The following is a 9,857-nucleotide window of genomic DNA, read 5'->3' on the forward strand; positions in this document are numbered from 1 at the left end:
CCCCTTCCCCCACGCACCCCCTTCCCCGACCCTGGGATTCCATCTACCGCCCTTCCCCCCCCCTTCCCCCGTGTACCCCCCCTTCCCCGACCCCGGGATTCCATCTACCCGCCCTTCCCCCCCTTCCCCCACGTACCCCTTCCCCGACCGCGGGATTCCACTACCGCCCTTCCCCCCTTCCCCCGTTGTACCCCCCCTTCCCCGACCCCGGGATTCCATCTACCGCCCTTCCCCCCCTTCCCCCGTGTACCCCCGACCCCGGGATTCCATCTACCCCCCTCCCCCCGCGTACCCCCTTCCCCTTCCCTGGGATTCCATCTACCGCCCTTCCCCCCCTTTCCCCATGTACCCCCCCTTCCCCGACCCCGGGATTCCATCTACTGCCCTTCCCCACTTCCCCGACCCCGGGATTCCATCTACCGCCCTTCCCCCCCTTCCCCCCGTGTAACCCCCGACCCCGGGATTCCATCTACCCCCCTCCCCCCGCGTACCCCCTTCCCCGACCCTGGGATTCCATCTACCCCCCCTTCCCCCCCGTAGTCCCCCTTTCCCGACCCTGAGATTCCATCTACTCCCCCTTCCCCCCCATTCCCCCGTGTACCCCCTTCCCTGACCCCGGGATTCCATCTACCCTCCCTTTCCCCCCCAGTCTGCCGTGTACCCCCTTCCCTGACTCCGGTATTCCATCTACCCCCCATTCCCCCCCCAGTCTGCTGTGTACCCCCCTTCCCCGATCCCGGTATTCCGTGTGCCCCCCTTCTCCCCCATCTGCCGTGTACCCCCTTCCCTGACCCCGGTATGCCATCTACCTCCCATTTCCCCCCAGTCTGATGTGTACCCCCCCTTCCCCGATCCCGGTATTCCGTGCGCCCCATTCTCCCCAGTCTGCCGTGTACCCCCCCCTTCCCCAACCCCGGTATTCCATCTATCCCCCTTTCCCCCCCCGGTCTGCTGTGTACCTCCCTTCCCCCACCCTGGTATTCCATGTACCCCACCAATTCTCCCTGGTCTGCCATGTACCCCCGATATTCTATCACCTCCTGCCCCAATCTGCCATGCATCCTCTTCCCTCACCCCACCCCCGGTATTCATGCTCTCCTCTTCTCCCTTCACTCCCAATCTGCTTGTGCACCCCCCTTTCCCCACCTCCACCCCCCTTTCTCTCATCCCCCTCGGTCTGCCATGCATCCTTCAGGGCATGGGACAGAAAACTGCGGCCTCTTGGAAAGCGACAAGGACCTAAAAGCCAGAATTGCTGCTCTGGCGGGTTGGATGGGCCTGACTCCTAGTGGGGAGCTGAAGGAGCAGCAGCTTCCTAAGGAGCTGAACCAAAGAACCACACCGCCATGGAAGAGCCACGGCCTCCATGCTGACATCAAAGAGGAGAGCTTCTCCGGGAAGAAGAGCAAAAGCAACCTGCCTGCGGGACCGCCTGTGTCTGTTCCCTATGTTATCCCTCTGCTCTTCCATTGCCTCTCTGCTCATCCCATCGACAGCGGGGATGCTGCTAGGTGGGCACGGTGGGCTGAGGGACACTCCAATATTAATCCCCCTCTAGGGCTCCTGACACAACTTGACAGCTGTCAGTCCTGCCTGAACCTTCCAGGGGATGTCTACACTGCGATAAAAGACTCGTGGCACAGACTCAAAGAGCCCTGGGCAGACGCCTCTGGCTGGGGCTGTGGAGCTATAAAATAGCAGCCTAGATGTTCAGCCCCAGGATCTCAGAGCCTGGGCTCCAGCCTGACCTTGAGCGTCTACACTGTCATTTTCTAAAGCCCCATGAGCCCTCGTCAGTTCACCTGGGCCAGCTGTGACTGTGGCGCAGGTCTTTTATCGCAGTGTAGACGTCCCCCCAGACAGCCCATCTGGCTGTCTTCTCAAACTGGGATTCCCCATTAAAACCCTCTTTTTAAAATATCAGACTTGTTTGTTAATGGGATGAGAAAAGCTGAGTTTGCACCTTGGTCAGTTTCCTTCCCTTCCCACGCCTCTTTGAGGAACTTTCAAGAGTTGTAAAGATGCAGGTACAGTAGATCTGGGTAACATTGATGAGATCAGGTGACTTTTGGGTCCATTTGCTCTCATGTGATCTTAGGAAAGGAAAAAATATGTCAAGGGTCTGTCGGTCGGTTGGTTCCTGGCTTCACAAGCACCTGTTCCAGCTTTTGCCTCCCACCCCACCGAAAGCAACATTTTCTTTGCCCATGTAAAAAAGAATCTCTTGAAAAACTGCCCAGGTGTCTACCGCATCCCAAAACCCAAGGCAGGCTGTGGTTAACTGTCCTGGGGAGGAGACGCTGGTTGGAACGTTGAGCGAGAGGAATTATGGGAGCTGATTTCCGTTCCTACCCTGATGAATGTTTCGTTCCATCTGTGCACCCAGTGGAGGATTTGCTCAGATGTTGTGCATCAGCCCAGGCGAAGCCGCGATTGCTGCTCAGCAGCCCTGCTGCGACCTCCCTCCCTAGTTCATGTGTCCATGAACCTTGCCTCAGATTTCTGATTCTCTGCCACCTGCTCTCCCACTCAGCACTGCTCACTCAGGAGGAGGTGCATGGTTGCTGCCTGCCCCTTGGTTATTATCAGCAGCCGTATGCACAGAGTGCTTTGTGTCATAGACCCTGCTCTACAGTAAGAGGATCAGGGAGAGGAGAGGCTGGGAGGGAAATCGAGTCTCCCTGGCCTGCTGACGGGAGGTGAAGGCAAAAGGCATCAGGTAATGGGTTAGGGTAGAGCTTGAGCATGGGGGATAGCCAGAGACTAGGCAGTCTGAATACAACCAGCCCCGTACAGCTACAGGACTCTCCCAAAACGGCTGTTTATACAGGGTTCCCCTATATGCCTCCTGGCAAGCCTGCTTGAGCCCTTCATGTCCCCAGCCCTGCCACATTACTGCATCTGTGTGAAATTAAATCAGGCTCTTAACCCCGTGCATGCTGGAAACGCAAGGGCTAGGGCTTCTGGTTCAAAAGCGGATTCCACTCACCTGTCCCTCTGAGCTGACCTGGAGACTTCACTGGCAGAGGTGGGGAGGTCTCTGGACTCCAGGGACCTTATTTTCCCGGCCTACAGGGGATGAGAAGCAAATGGGAGATACTCAAGTGGGGCCAGTGCAGGCCCCTGTTTGTCGCAGGAAGCACACTGGTTGTCCTAGGACAAGAGCTGGGAGCTCTTGGTGACGCACAGGGCTGGCTTGTGGAGGGGAAAGGCCCCTGTTTGTCTCTGTGCTAAACAAGCTGCTAAACTGTTCATAACAACAACAAACGCCTGCCCCCCTCCTGAATCAGGCCCAGGAATGACCAGCCTGTCTGACCCCCTTAACCTGCAGCCAAAGGGGTTGGTTCCTCCCCGTTCCTGGGAAGGGGAGTGTGCATGTGCACAGCCTTCCAACCAGCAAGTCCTTTCAGTGCTCAGATTTTCTAGACTAGGGACCATGGCAGCTTTAAGGGGAAGCTGCGGAGGCACCGGGGCTCTCAAAGCTGCTCTTTGCTTGGTGTTTAACTAGGCTGGTTGTATTCAGCCCACTCACCCTCACAGAGGAAGTGACCAGGGCAGGGACTTCCATCCCCAAGTCTCTTCTCTCTGGAAGCACTCTGGCTGTGCAGTAATGTTCAGCTCGGGGGTTCCTCAGCACTCACGGACCACTCTGCCTCTTGAGCCAAAGGAGTAGGTCTGTTAGCTGTAGGGATACAAATCACTAGCTCTAGCAGTAGAGCTCGGAGCGCTTTGCAAAGCAGGCCAGTATTATTATCCCCATTTTATAGATGGGGAAACTGAGGCACAGGGTCAGGCAGTGACTTGCCTAAGATAACCCAGCAGGTCAGTGGCAGAGCTGGGAATAGAACCCAGGTGCCCAAAAGGCCAGTCCCATGCTGTACCCACTAGGCAATGCTGCTGTCCCACTAGTAGCAGTAGTAGGCTGTTACCCTCTTTTAGAGCCAGAGGCTTAGTCAGCATCTTCCTCTGCCAGAGGAAGCTCGTTCCAAGCATCTGACATCGACAGGGAATCAAATGTGCAGGTGGGGAATTGGGGCCGGGGTTGAGAGGAGGTATTCCCGCTGGCTTTGTGAAGGAGCAGTGCAGGAGGGGCTTTCGCTCCATGGGCAGCTTCTGTGGATGGCAGGGTGGGAGCAGCCCGCAAAGAGCCAGCTGGGGAGTTCTGTGCCCCCGGGAACATTTCCCTCCCCGGCCTCTGTGAGGATCAGCTGACGCACTGGAGCATGAAATGAGATGATCCAAGCAGCTACAACTGGTGTTGGGGAGGCCAGCAGGGGGTCATTAAAATTATCCAGCTGGTCTTTGCTACTCTAGCAGAGGTGATTTAAGCCTAGGAAGGCATCTGCGGGGCGGGGGTTAACTTAACACTTGGCCACAGAAAATCCACCCAACCCCAGGGAAATCGAACCAGCCCCCAGCATTAACACCATGTAGTAAGGCTGAAAATCCAAGACAGGAAGTGATAACCTTATTATGTATCTTGAACACCTAGGAAACCTAACAGAGCTTGGGGCCCCATTGTGTTGGGCACTGCACAGACACGGTGAGAGATAGGCCCTTCCCTGAAGAGCTCACAGACTAAACAGACAAAGGAAAGGAGGGGAAACTGAGGCACAGAGCAAGGCAGTGACTTGCCCAAGACCACCCAGCTTGTCCATGGCAGAGCCAGGAATAGACCCCAGGTCCCCTGACTCCCACTGTCCCAGCCATAGGCACCGGGTTTGTAAATGTTTTGGATGGGGTCAAGCCTGCAATGGGGGTGTAGAACCCCTAAACTTGAGGGTTGGCGGCAAGGGTGCAAAGCCCCCCAGGTAGGCATGGCACAACGAGGGGGCAGCCAGGCCAAATTTGAGCAGCATTATGACTCCATGCGCCAGGTCACACCACCACTCAAATTCGGGGCAGCTGGACAGTTGACCCTGGGTCCCTCCTTAGCCCAATTCTGGTTGTGCCCTGGTGTAAACAGTGTGGAGGAGGGGCTGAGCCTGCATTCTGGAATATTGGTGGGCCCCTGGGCCCCTATAACTCGGTGCTTACAACCCTAGCTGCAGGACCACGCTACCTTCCAGGAACAGAGCCCCCGGTGTCTGTCCTGCTACTGACCACACATCAGTGCTGGAGCCGCCTCGGGATGTGGTACGGGTGGCGGTCCGGTGGGGGGCTGCGGCTGGACTGGGCCAGCGACCAAACAGAACAGAGTTTGAGCGTCGCTCACGTTGCCGGTGGCCGTTGCGGCACCAGGGGGTGATAAAGCCCGCGTCTCACCATCCCAGCTCTCCGAAAGGTCCCCGGACTGCTACGAAAACAGAGCAAGAGGAGCCAGGAATACCATAGCAGTCACCGGCCAGACGGGCCCAGTCTCATACAGCCTCCTCTATGGCACACCCCTTTGCCCAGCTACCCCTCTGTTGAGCCCAGCACCTTGGCACTGTGCATTGGGACAGCACCGGCGCCCAGAGGTGTGACAAGCCGACACCCCGAGTGCCGCAGGTATCCCAACCCAACCTCACCTCGTGCGTGGACAGCGCTGGGTCAGCAGGAGAATTTACTGCCTCTTGGGGAGGTGGATTTTCTGCATCGAAGGGAAAATGTCTCTTGCCAGCATAGGTCCATTTCAAGAGTAAACAAGCCCTGAGGTGCACCAGGGCCCAAGGCCCCTGCCGTGGCAGAGATTGACTTGCCCAGATGATCCCAGCAGGTGCCAAATGCCTCCTACTGCAGAGGAAAGTGAAAACCCTCCAGACAATTCCCTGCTGACCCAAAATTCCCCATCTGCCCCCACCAAAAATCCATCTTTGAAATCTGAGCCCATACATGAGTGCCAGGAGGTCCCCATTCTCTGTGCTGGCAGTAGCAGGCATTGGCTGGCACTGCAAAGATGCCGCGCAAGTTGGGGTAACTTTGTGGGCTTAGTTCAAAGCAGGCAGAACTGGCAAGGGGGGGCCTCGGGCCAGGCTTGCAATGCACGGTGAGTGTTATGTAGGAGTTTAAGATGGAGCTAGTGGGCATGGTAGGGGGCTGCGGGTGAGGGTCACAGGGCATCAGCAAAGCTTTGTGTGGAAGGAGTCCAGGCTGGGGATAGCAGCAGCTGCAGGTCAGGCCTTTTCGCTCTCTGCTATTAAACCAGGCTGAGCTTTGGTCTATTTGATGTTTTCCCAGAGAGGCAAAGCACAATGGGTGCGCCAGCTGGTTTATTTAATGGAATCATGCAGCAGAAATGTTTGGAAAGCCGCTCGAGTGATCAGCATGAAAGGGTCACTCGAGAACCCCAGCCGAGCTCTGTTTGAAGGAGCAGTGCAGGTGCCTGCACTGTGGCTGGAGGGTGCTTTGCAGTCACAGACCCTGTCTCTGGGCAGCTGAGAAGAAATGGAGCTTCTAGCGGAATCAGCAGGTTCTCCAGTTTCCTTCCTGCCTTTCCATGGTGGCTGTTTCTCATCAGCCCATATGCACTTAGGTGAAAGCATCACAAGCTCTTAGAGCTAGAGGTGGCCAGAAGAACCTGAAAGGGGGACTAGCCACAGCCTGACTCCATAGCCTTTCCCCGGCACCTGCCATCTTCCTGGCTTACGTTACAATTCAGTAATAAGCACAAGTCTGCAGAAATCCCAGTTCATTCATCCGGGGCTGTTTTCTGGTGGCTGCTTTTTCTGCTTCAGAATCTGCTTTCAGGTTAAAAAAAAAGTGTCTCTCTCTCCAGTTCTTGTGGATGCAAAATAACCACCTGTTCAGTGTGACCCATATATAACTGATGCAGTGAGATCTGCCTGTCTGTGGCCAGTTTGAAACAGTATCTCTAAGAGGGATGCGGTGGCCCTTTCACGTCAACGGGGGTGTTTACCCTGAACCCTAGTGACGACAAGGTAAATGCCAGTGATTTCAACACTGATCAAAGAGTGCAAGGCTATGTCTACACTGGCAATTGAATGACAAAACTTATTTTTCAGAGGTGTTAACCCCCTCAAAAGACAAAAGTTTTGCCATGACAAATGCCAGTATGAGCAGCGCGTTGTTGCTCTTGCCGACACCACAAACGCTGCTTGTTGGGGGTAGAAGCTTTTTGTGGGGAGGAGAGCCGAGAAACAGTGGCTACACTGCGTGACCTCTAGCAGCATGGCTGGGGCGACACAGCCACATCGCTAAAAGCTGTGTAGTGTAGACAGGGACGGGAAGGGACAGAGATCTGCACAGTCTGCTGCTCGCACTGTCTCACTCTGATGGCATGAATGGATGGGCGCGGTTTGTAGGTGGGGCTTTGAAGAGTAACATGGTTTGGATTTAATCTTACTTTGCTCGCTGCTGCCCCCTTGGGGTCTTACTCTGGAGTCGATTTTGCCTTTTAAGGGGCAGAAAATTGTCCAAAAAATGTGCAAAATAAATTCATTCCTTTAAAAAAAAAGTATCTGAACCATTAAATCAATCAGGTTTGTTTAAATGTTAAAAAAGGAGAAGTTGAGTCAGGTCGAACGCTGGGACACAAACCAGCTTTGACATTTTTTTTTTGAAAAAATGGGAGTTTGTTGTTTCCCAGACAGTTCTAGGATTGACCTCCCAGTCCTGAAACTGCACCACCTGGGGTCAATCCATCCTGCAACTGACTGTCCAATGGCCTGGCATACCCCACCGCCCTACAGAGTGAAACCCAGTCAGAGATTACGCAATCCCTACCCCTACCCCCTTTGTCAGCTCACTTTAAGTACGCAGCTCCCAGCAGCACTAGACAATGCACATGTCCCAATTAGCCCTCTGAACGGCAGATTATCAAGCAGGTGGAATAAAATCACAGATCAGAGCTCCCCATAGATTGAATGCAAATCTTTTAGTTACTTAGCAGGGCTGGACGCCCAGCAGCTGATATTCCCACACTTGCATCACTTCTCCTTTCACCTGCTGTGATAAGGACAAAACAAGGTGTTGCCACAGGGTGCGTTTTCCCATCTTAAGAAATGCAGGAGCATCTGCGGCAGAGATACGCAAGCGAGGGGGCATGGAGAATCAGGAAGCTGCAGAGCTAACATTATGCAATGATGGAGCTGGCAGCTTTCTCAGATCCAGCAATAACTTACCAGAAGCAGGCGGCTGACGCTTTACGGCAGTGATAGGTTCCCAGGCACTTTTAGCAGAGTCCCAAGCTAGAGGCAGAGCTGGAGCGAAGGGGAGAGAAGGGCTGTTTGCATCAAGTCTCCTTGGGCCCACGCCGTCTCCCCGGGGTCAGCTCTGAGCTAACATGGCAGTCGTGTCTGTGGTGCGGATAGAGAGGCCCTAGAGCTGCTGGGAAGCTGCAAAGAGTCTTGGCCAACGTCCATTCAACTCAGCCATGTCCGTGCTTCTGTTGCACTTGTGAACATCGGCACGGTTCGGCTTTCCTTCGCACGAGGGATCAGGGAAGCATCCAGCCAAGCAGCTTCACCCACAAACCAGCTCGTTAGCTGCGCTGTGTGACTGGACACTGCCTGGCTTCGGTGACCCCTCGCCCACACCAGCCAGCAGGGATCAATAGGCTGAAATGCGTTTCTCCCAACGACCTGCCCGCTGTTGGCAAAGGGACCAGCAGGATCGGCTGGAAAGGGCCAAACAAGCAGGGTCATTTAGTCCCAGCTCAGAACTCAGCCGGCTCCAGTTGGTGTTAAACCAAATGCAATACACGGCCACTCGTGGGGGCCTGTGCACTAGGGTGAATTTCCCCCTCTGGGTCTTTGGCTGAGGCCCATCAAAGGTTAAGCCTGATGCATTGGGCATATGGACAAACCTAGCGGGGCAAAGGGCCTTCTGCCAAACCACAGCTAGTGCTGGATGTCACTGGATCCCGTCTGCCCCCGAGTGGTGCATGGATGGGTCACACGTGAGCCCCAAACGGCGTTCCTCCAAGGGAGCGAGCAGCCGGGGCTTTGCCGGCTGAGCCTTCTGCCCATAGCTGTTTTTTAGTTCTCTGGATCGGTTTCCCCTGGTGCCAGGGCCAGACGCGGCTCCCGCCAGCCCTCCTGGGCCAGATTTACCCCAGCGTAATTCACCCCCTTACACAGCCAGTGAGCGCTGCCCCAGAAAGCAACAGCCCCAGATGTGCACCTCACTAGGGCTCAACCCAGCTCTGCTGCCTGGGGGAAATGCATCATGAGCTTTCCAGCAAACTCGGGGCTAAGGCGTGGGGCCTAGCAGGGTAGTACTTATGGAGGGGTGGAGCCATAGGATGTGGCACTATGGACCGTCTATTTCTGAGCTATTCTAGGAAGCAGAAGACAGTGCAGTGGGGTTGCAGCCTGTGCCTGGGACCTGGCTTCAGCTCCTTGCTGTGCAAAAGAGTCTGTGGCTAACTTGCTTCATCTTTGGGCCTCAGTTTCCCCATCTGGCCTGCCTCCCGGGGGACTGCCAGGACAAACACCCTGAGGATGGCAAAGTGCCCAGATGTTACGTTGAAGGGGGCCCCAGAAGAGCCTTGGTTAGATGGGCAGCCCAGCTCCATGGCTGCAAGTGAGATCAGCCATCCCCGACCCCCAGCAAGCCCAGAACTGGGATCTCACCAAGGGGCCTTAATGTGATGTCTCTCCCTCTGCTGGAGCTGCACTGCCCAGGAGGCACTGGGCTCTGAGTCCCGGCCAGCTGCTAGATACGAGCCAGGGCGCCTCATGATGGAACCGCAGCAGAGGGGACACAGAACCAGCGGGGAGGGGACTGGGGCCAGCAGACATGAGTACGGCCCAGGCCAGGCCCAGAGAGGGACCGAACCTGCCATCTGGAGCCAGGTTTGTCTCGAAAGGGGCTCAGGAAAATCCCATCCGCACATGAAGACAGAAGCTACAGCAGAGGCTAGAGCAGGTGAGGCCTCAGCATAGCCAACACACTGGCCCTGGCAAGGTGTGAGT

Source organism: Gopherus evgoodei, chromosome 22, assembly GCF_007399415.2.
Source record: "Gopherus evgoodei ecotype Sinaloan lineage chromosome 22, rGopEvg1_v1.p, whole genome shotgun sequence".
Classification (NCBI taxonomy): domain Eukaryota; kingdom Metazoa; phylum Chordata; order Testudines; family Testudinidae; genus Gopherus; species Gopherus evgoodei.